Source organism: Mobula birostris, chromosome 3 (genome assembly GCF_030028105.1).
Source record: "Mobula birostris isolate sMobBir1 chromosome 3, sMobBir1.hap1, whole genome shotgun sequence".
In the NCBI taxonomy this organism is placed as follows: Eukaryota; Metazoa; Chordata; class Chondrichthyes; order Myliobatiformes; family Myliobatidae; genus Mobula; species Mobula birostris.
Window position 1 is genome coordinate 131129399 of NC_092372.1, and position 9243 is coordinate 131138641.

The window sequence follows — 9243 nt, forward strand, 5'->3', positions numbered from 1 at the left end:
CTGATATGTCTATCCATGGCCTCCTGTACTGTAAAGTTGAAGCCACGCTCAGGTTGGAGGAACAACAACTTATATTTCGTCTGGGTAGCCTCCAACCTGATGGCATGAACATTGACTTCCACTAATGCCCCACCTCCCCCTTGTACCCCATCCGTTATTTATTTATATACACACATTCTTTCTCTCTCTTTCCTTTTTCTCCCTCTGTCCCTCTCACTATACCCCCTGCCCATCCTCTGGGTTTTTCCCCCTCCCCCCTTTTCCTTCTCCCTGGGCCTCCGGTCCGATGATCCTTTCATATCCCTTTTGTCAATCAACTGTCCAGCTCTTGGCTCCATCCCTCCCCCTCCTGTCTTCTCCTATAATTTTGGATCTCCCCTTCCCCCTCCCACTTTCAAATCTCTTACTAGCTCTTCCTTCAGTCAGTCCCGATGAAGGGTCTCGGCCCGAAACGTCGACTGTACCTCTTCCTAGAGATGCTGCCTGGCCTGTTACATTCACCAGCAACTTTGATGTGTGTTGTTTGACTTTCTGAGATGCTGCATCGAGGGTCTGCAGATGCCCAAGTGAATGTCCGTGGCGGGATGTTGTCCTTGGTGGCCAGCTTTAGACTCGTGCATGTCCGTACGTAATACTGCGTTCAGGGAGAGCTGGCTGCGAAGCAAAAGCCATCAGTTCAGGGAGAGCTGGCTGCGAAGCAAAAGCCATCAGTCGCTGGAGGGGAAATACTGCCTTCCTGAGGGGCCAGCAATATCAGAATTCAGCTGCCAATAGGCCTCTGTGCGACTGGGTCGACTATGATGTTTGACCTGCTCTCAACCCTTCATCATTGCTGCAAATTAGCAGCTCATGGACTTTGGGGCAACTTTCCCAGTGAGGTTATTTGTGCTGGCAGAAATACCTTTGAAACTGGGCTCCATTGTCCATACATCTACTCAGCAGGAGACGTGGAGCCTTTTCCTCCTTAAAATGTAAGTTTGTTCATTTACATAGCGAGAGGCATTGAAGCCGACAAAGTCCAGTCCACGATGCCTCTGTGGGGCTTGTTCTGGCCCCACCTACATGACTAGGTTACATTAATTGAAGGGCGCTGCTGTCCACAGCCCTCCTACTTATCTCCAGGTCACAGGCTAGCATGATTGCCCCTCCGGCTCCAGAAAGTCTAGGGCTGGGGAAATGGGGAATGTGAAGAGAGTGCGGGCATTACTTTGAAAAATATTATGCTGAGGAACAGAAGTGTCAACAAGGATATAAAAAATGTCAACAAGGATATAAAAAGCTTCGGAAAATGTTCTGAGTGGTCATCGACCTTGTATTCTCCAAACCATTCATTTTCTGGTAAATAATTAATGTGCAGTGAGCTATCCACACTAATGGATGAAAATTTTTTTTTAAAATTTTGTAAGGGACCCTTATCTCATTCATTATCAGTAAATAAAATAAGAGGGGTATCCATTTTTATTAATTCTAAAATCTCTTTTGTACATTTCAACATGGTTACTGATTTAATTGGAAAATATTTAGTTGTTACTGGTCTGTTATGTGGACAAAAGGTGGCTTTGGTGTGTGTTTATACACCTAGTATAGATAGCCCTGAATTTTTTTAAGAAGCTATTTTCTGTGTTGCTGAATTTAAATGAATATAAGTTGATTATGGGCGGTGACTTTAACTGTTGTCTCAATCCACAGATCGTCCACCAATCCATCGCTTTCTAATAAAGCTGCGACTTGTATTAATTCTTTTTTATTAGAATACGGTCTGGTGGAATTAGGAGATTTATGTACCCTTCACATACTCTTTTTTTTCCACATGCACACCATAAATACTCAAGACCCAATTATTTTTGTTGGATACGCGATTAGTGCCCTCTGTTGCTGATTATGCGTATGATGTCATTGCGTTGTCAGATCATGCACCTATGAAATTAAGTTTGAAGTTCTCTGATAATATACTGAAGATACCTCAGTGGAGATTTAATGCTACATTGCTACAAGATTCAACCTTTGTAAGTTTTATGAAACAGCAAATTTCTCTATTTTTTGCATTACATACAACAGAGGGAATGTCAAATTCAGTTATTTGGGACACAATGAAATCTTTTCTTAGGGGACAGATAATTTCACACTCAGTAGGTTTAAGAAGGAAAAACAAGGTGCAACTTCTACTGATTACTAATAGGATTAAAGAAATAGACAAAGTTTATTCAGTCTTTATCCGACTTTTTCCGCTCAGGGGATCTCCCATCCACTGCTACCAACCTTATAGTTCCCACACCTCGCACTTCCAGTTTCTACCTCCTACCCAAGATCCACAAACCTGCCTGTCCTGGCAGACCTATTGCCTCAGCTTGCTCCTGCCCCACCGAACTCATTTCTGTATACCTCAACACGGTTTTATTCCCCCCTTGTTCAATCCCTTCCGACCTATGTTCGTGACACTTCTCACACTCTTAAACTTTTCGATGATTTTAAGTTCCCTGGCCCCCACCGCTTTATTTTCACCATAGATGTCCAGTCCCTATATACTTCCATTCCCCATCAGGAAGGTCTCAAAGCTCTACGCTTCTTTTTGGATTCCAAACCTAATCAGTTCCCCTCTACCACCACTCTGCTCCGTCTAGCGGAATTAGTCTTTACTCTTAATAATTTCTCCTTTGGCTTCTCCCACTTCCTCCAAACTAAGGGTGTAGCTATGGGCACCCGTATGGGTCCTAGCTATGCTTGCCTTTTTGTTGGCTTTGTGGAACAATCTATGTTCCGTGCCTATTCTGGTATCTGTCCCCCACTTTTCCTTCGCTACATCGACGACTGCATTGGCGCTGCTTCCTGCATGCATGCAGAGCTCATTGACTTTATTAACTTTGCCTCCAACTTTCACCCTGCCCTCAAGTTTACCTGGTCCATTTCCGACACCTCCCTCCCCTTTCTAGATCTTTCTGTCTCTGTCTCTGGAGACAGCTTATCCACTGATGTCTACTATAAGCCTACTGACTCTCACAGCTATCTGGACTATTCCTCTTCTCACCCTGTCTCTTGCAAAAACGCCATCCCCTTCTCGCAATTCCTCCGTCTCCGCCGCATCTGCTCTCAGGATGAGGCTTTTCATTCTAGGACGAGGGAGATGTCTTCCTTTTTTAAAGAAAGGGGCTTCCCTTCCTCCACTATCAACTCTGCTCTTAAATGCATCTCCCCCATTTCATGTACATTTGCTCTCACTCCATCCTCCCGCCACCCCACTAGGAACAGGGTTCCCCTGGTCCTCACCTACCACCCCACCAGCCTCTGGGTCCAACATATTATTCTCCGTAACTTCCGCCACCTCCAACGGGATCCCACCACTAAGCACATCTTTCCCTCCCCCTCTCTCTGCATTCCGCAGGGATCGCTCCCTACGCAACTCCCTTGTCCATTCGTCCCCCCCATCCCTCCCCACTGATCTCCCTCCTGGCACTTATCTGTGTAAGCGGAACAAGTGCTACACATGCCCTTACACTTCCTCCCTTACCACCATTCAGGGCCCCAAACAGTCCTTCCAGGTGAGGCAAAACTTCACCTGTGAGTCGGCTGGGGTGATATACTGCGTCCGGTGCTCTCGATGTGGCCTTTTATATATTGGCGAGACCCGACGCAGACTGGGAGGCCGCTTTGCTGAACATCCACGCTCTGTCCGCCAGAGAAAGCAGGATCTCCCAGTGGCCACACATTTTAATTCCACATCCCATTCCCATTCTGACATGTCTATCCACGGCCTCCTCTACTGTAAAGATGAAGCCACACTCAGGTTGGAGGAACAACACCTTATATTCCGTCTGGGTAGCCTCCAACCTGATGGCATGAACATCGACTTCTCTAACTTCCGCTAGTGCCCCACCTCCCCCTCGTACCCCATCTGTTACTTATTTTTATACACACATTCTTTCTCTCATTTTCCTTTTTCTCCCACTGTCCCTCTGAATATACCCCTTGCCCATCCTCTGGGTCTCCGCCCCCCCCGCCTTGTCTTTCTTCCCAGACCTCCTGTCCCATGATCCTCTTGTATCCTTTTTGCCTATCACTTGTCCAGCTCTTGGCTCCATCCCTCCCCCTCCTGTCTTCTCCTATCATTTTGGATCTCCCCCTCCCCCTCCAACTTTCAAATCCCTTACTCACTCTTCCTTCAGTTAGTCCTGACGAAGGGTCTCGGCCTGAAACGTCGACTGCACCTCTTCCTAGAGATGCTGCCTGGCCTGCTGCGTTCACCAGCAACTTTTATGTGTGTTGCTTGAATTTCCAGCATCTGCGGAATTCCTGTTGTTAAAGTTTATTCAGTAATGCCCAGTGAAAATCTCTATAAGGAAAGGGTGGAACTCCAAACGCAGCATGATTTGCTTTTGACTTTTCCCATTGAGCAGTAACTTCTTAAATCTAAAAGCCAATTTTATATACATGGGGACAGGTCAGGCAAATTATTGGCTGGTCAATTAAAAGCAATTATGGCTAGAAGACAGATCCTGAAAATTCAAAGACCTGATAGAACCGAAACGGTAGATCCTTCTGAAATTAATAAGGTACAAACATTTGTATTTATGGATTTCTACTCCAACCTTTATAAATCTGAATTTTCAGGCAATATTACTTTTATGAATAGATTTTTGCAAAAATTGAATATACCTAAAATTTCTATCCAAGATATGAACACATTAGGTGCACCTATTAAACAAGAGGAAATAGCAAGGGCTATATCCTCTTCCCAACCATGCAAGGCTCCAGGACCGGATGGATATACAGTGGAATTTTATAAGACTTTCACTGGAATACTTACACCTTATTTATGTCAAATTTTCACTGATTCTATATCCTCTGGGAATCTCCCGAAAACTTTTTATGAAGCATCAATTTCACTAATTCCTAAAATAGAAAAGGATTTATCTGAATGTGCTTCCGATATATCAATCTCTTTACTGAATGTGGATTTTAAAATTCTTTCGAAGATTTCGGCTAAATAGACTTGAGAGTATCTCTCCTGGTGTTATTTCCAATGATAAAACTGGAATTATTAAAAATAGGTATTCACATTTTAATATTCCAAGATTACTTTACTTTACTTTATTTTATTGTCGCCAAACAATTGATACTGGAGCGTACAATCATCACAGCGATATTTGATTCTGCGCTTCACGCTCCCTGGAGTATAAATCAATAGTAAATAGCAAAAATTTAAATTATAAATCATAAATAGAAAATAGAAAAGGGAGAGGTAGTGCAAAAAACCGAGAGGCAGGACCGGATATTTGGAGGGTACGGCCCGATCCGGGTCAGGATCCATTCAGCAGTCTTACCACAGTTGGAAAGAAGCTGTTCCCAAATCTGGCCGAACGAGTCTTCAAGCTCCTGAGCCTCCTCCCAGAGGGGAGAGCGACAAAAAGTGTGTTGGCTGGGTGGGTCATGTCCTTGATTATCCTGGCAGCACTGCTCCGACAGTGTGCGGTGTAAAGTGAGCCCAAGGATGGAAGATTGGTTTGTGCGATGTGCTGCGCCGTGTTCACGATCTTCTGCAGCTTCTTCCGGTCTTGGACAGGACAACTTCCATACCAGGTTGTGATGCACCCTAGAAGAATGCTTTCTACGGTGCATCTATAAAAACTAGTGAGGGTTTTAGGGGACAGGCCAAATCTTTTTAAGCTTTCTCAGGAAGTAAAGGCACTGGTGGGCCTTCTTGGCAGTGGACTCTGCTTGGTTGGACCAAGTCAGGTCATTTGTGATATTGACCCCGAGGAACTTGAAGCTTTTGACCTGTTCCACTTGCGCACCACTGATGTAAATTGGGTCGTGCGGTCCACTACTTGTTCTGAAGTCAACAACCAATTCCTTCATCTTGCTGACATTGAGGGATAGGTTATTGTCTTCGCATCATGCCACCAGGTTCTTAATTTCCTCTCTGTACTCAAACTCATCATTACCCAAGATACAGCCTACAATTGTGGTGTCATCAGCAAACTTATATATTGAGTTTGATGGAAACTTGGCTACACAATCATGGGTGTACAGTGAGTACAGCAGGGGGCTGAGTACACAGCCTTGTGGGGCACCAGTGCTCAAAGTGATTGTAGAGGAGAGCCTGTCCCCTATTTTTACAGCCTGGGTCCTGACTGTGAGGAAGTTGAAGAACCAGCTGCAGATCTAAGTGCTAAGCCCCAGGTTCTGGAGCTTAGGAATCAGTTTATTTGGAATGATGGTATTAAAGGCAGAACTGTAGTGAATGAAAAGGAGCCATATTATTAAACATTATTCACTCCTCTCCATCTAAAGAATCTGAATGTGTTGTTTCTCTTGATGCCATGAAAGCTTTTGATAGGGTGGAGTGGTTTTACTTATTTGAGGTTTTGGAAAGATTTAATTTTGGTCCGGGTTTCATTTCCTGGATCAAATTGAGCTATCAAACCCCCTGTGGCTGCGGTTATAACTAATAATCAAAAATCTCCTTACTTTAGATTATATAGAGGTACTCAGCAGGGGTGTCCTCTTAGCCCTTTATTATTTAATTTGGCTTTAGAACCCTTTGCTATTGCTCTTAGGGATTCCAATACTGTTCAAGGTATTAAGAGAGGGGACAAAGTACACAAGGTATCGTTGTATGCAGATGACCTGTTAGTTTATATTTCAGATCCTAGGAAATCTATTCCTTCTATGCTATCTATATTTTCTGAATTCAATAGTTTTTCTGGATATAGATTACATTTATATAAAAGTTAGTTATTTCCCAATAATAGTTACTCAGGTCAATATCATCAAGTATCTTTTAGTATTGCTAAAAATTATTTTACTTATATTGGTATTAAAATTACTAAAAATTTTAAAGACCTATATAAGTATAATTTTCTCCCATTAATTGATTACACCCAACAAATGCTTTCTAAATGGTCACCTACGACGTTATCATTAATAGGTCAAATTAATGCAATTAAAATGATAGTTCCACCGAAATTCTTACATATATTTCCGGCAGTTCCTACCTTTGTTCCAAAAACGTTTTTTGATAGAATAGATTCTATAATCTTATCTTATATTTGGAATAATAAAAATCCTAGATTGAGTAAACCTATATTACAGAAATTTAAAAAGGATGGTGGTATGGCTTTGTCAAATTTTAGAATGTATTATTAGGGAATTAATATTTGATATATTACTTTTTGGATTCATTACTCAGACATACATGAATGTCCTTCATGGTTGGATTTGGAGGAAAACTCGGTGAAGGGGTTCTCTTTGCACTCTTTACTGGGAGCTCCTCTTCCCTTTTTGTTTTCTAAGATTAGTAGACAAGACTTTAATCCTATTACTAAACGTACTTTAAAAATTTGGTTTCAGTTTTGTAGATTTTTTGAGTTAAATAATTTTGTTCTTTCTTGTAATACCCATTTTAATTATTTTTTAAACCATCAATTTTGGATAAGACCTTTTTAATTTGGAAAACCAAGGGAATAACAACTTTTTCAGATTTGTTTTTATGGGACAGTTTAATGTCTTTTTCTCAGTTAGTGGATAAATATGGTTTACCTAATGTACATTTCTTTAGATATTTACAAATCAGGTATTTTTTTCATGGTTTGCTGCCAAATTACCCTTCTGCTTATCCACCTAATATGACAGATGCTCTTTTTCAGCTTAAACCACTTCAAAAAGGGTTGACAGCTATAATTTATAAACAGATATTGAATTTACAAATGATATCTAACAATAAAATTAAATGTGCTTGGGAATTGGAAGTTCAAGAGTCATTTTCAGATAATCAGTGGAGTAAAATTCCTCATTTGGTTTTTTAACTCATCTATTTGTGCCCGTCATTCCTTGATACAGTTCAAGGTAGTGCCTTGGGCCCATACATCAAAGGATAAACTAGCGCGTATTTTTTCCAACATCAATCCTAATTGTAACAGATGTTGGCCACTTTAACTCATATGTTTTGTTCTTGTATAAAGCTAGATAATTTTTGAGAGATGTTTTTCAAAACTTTATCAAAAGTCCTGGATCTGGACCTACAACCTAATTTACTTACGGCAGTATTTGGGATTACCCCATCAAAACCAGGAAATATTCCTATTTCTGCTCAACGTATGATAGCCTTTTCAACTTTATTGGCTAGGAGAGCCATTTTACTGAAATGGAAGGATTCTAATCCACCTACTGTCTTTTATTGGCTTTCCTCCATTACATCCTGTTTAAGTTTAGAGAAAATAAGAAGTTGGACATTTGATACATCCTTTAAATTTGAGCAAATCTGGTGACCTTTTATTCATTATTTTCATTTAATTTGATTTATTACTCTTCCAATTTTTTTTCAAAGTTTTAGATTTGATCAGAAAGTCTTCCTTTTTTTTTGGTTGCATCCTCAGAATGGACTGCCCAGATCCTTTTTTTTCGTATAGTGTAGTGGGTATTTTTCTTCATTTAAAATTCAAAGTTCTTTCTTTCCTCTTCATGAACTGATAAGAGGAGATTTGGTCTTTTCTTTTTTATTATATATTCTATAACAGCTTAACACTGTGTATGATTTTGATAATGTTTCCTTCAATCTCTTTGTATTGTTATTGATATATATATATTGAGATAATTCTCCTCTTGTTTGTATTTATGTTCCTTTTAAATCAATAAAAAGATTAATAAAGAAAGAAAGACTTCTCCAATCTTAATCTCCATTGGGCTGAATACATGTAGGATTTGCTACATTATTGTGCACTTTTAATATCTAACCTGGACTTTGAGAACTGCAGTGCTGTTTGTAAAAACTGCAATCTTACTCCTGGGACCTCTCACAAACTTCTGTTTCTGGTCCTTTTCCAAATATTGTCACTTGGCAAAAGTTCCAGCAACATTCCAACATCAGTCAGGCTCAGAATAATCAAATAATTACAATAATTGCAGCCTACTTCCATAGTTTAAGAGACCAAACTCCACCCCTCCCTTACTTAACTCAAAATAGCAAGATAAGGTTGAAGGCAGCATGATCCAGTTGATAAATTAGCACTAAATTTTCATTCTGATTGTTTTGTCATTAAATTTGTGCCAGGCTATCAGGATACTGAAGAGAAAGATTGTGACATGGTGAGGCTACAGACAACAAAAAGAAGCAATTTTGGGGGTAAAGCTTTTGATTCCACAAATTTATGGATCCACATCTCTGGATGTGAACTTCCCTCCATTGTGGACATTTACAGCAGCAGGTGCATAAAGAAGGCCTGCAAGATCATCGGGGACTCCAGTCAC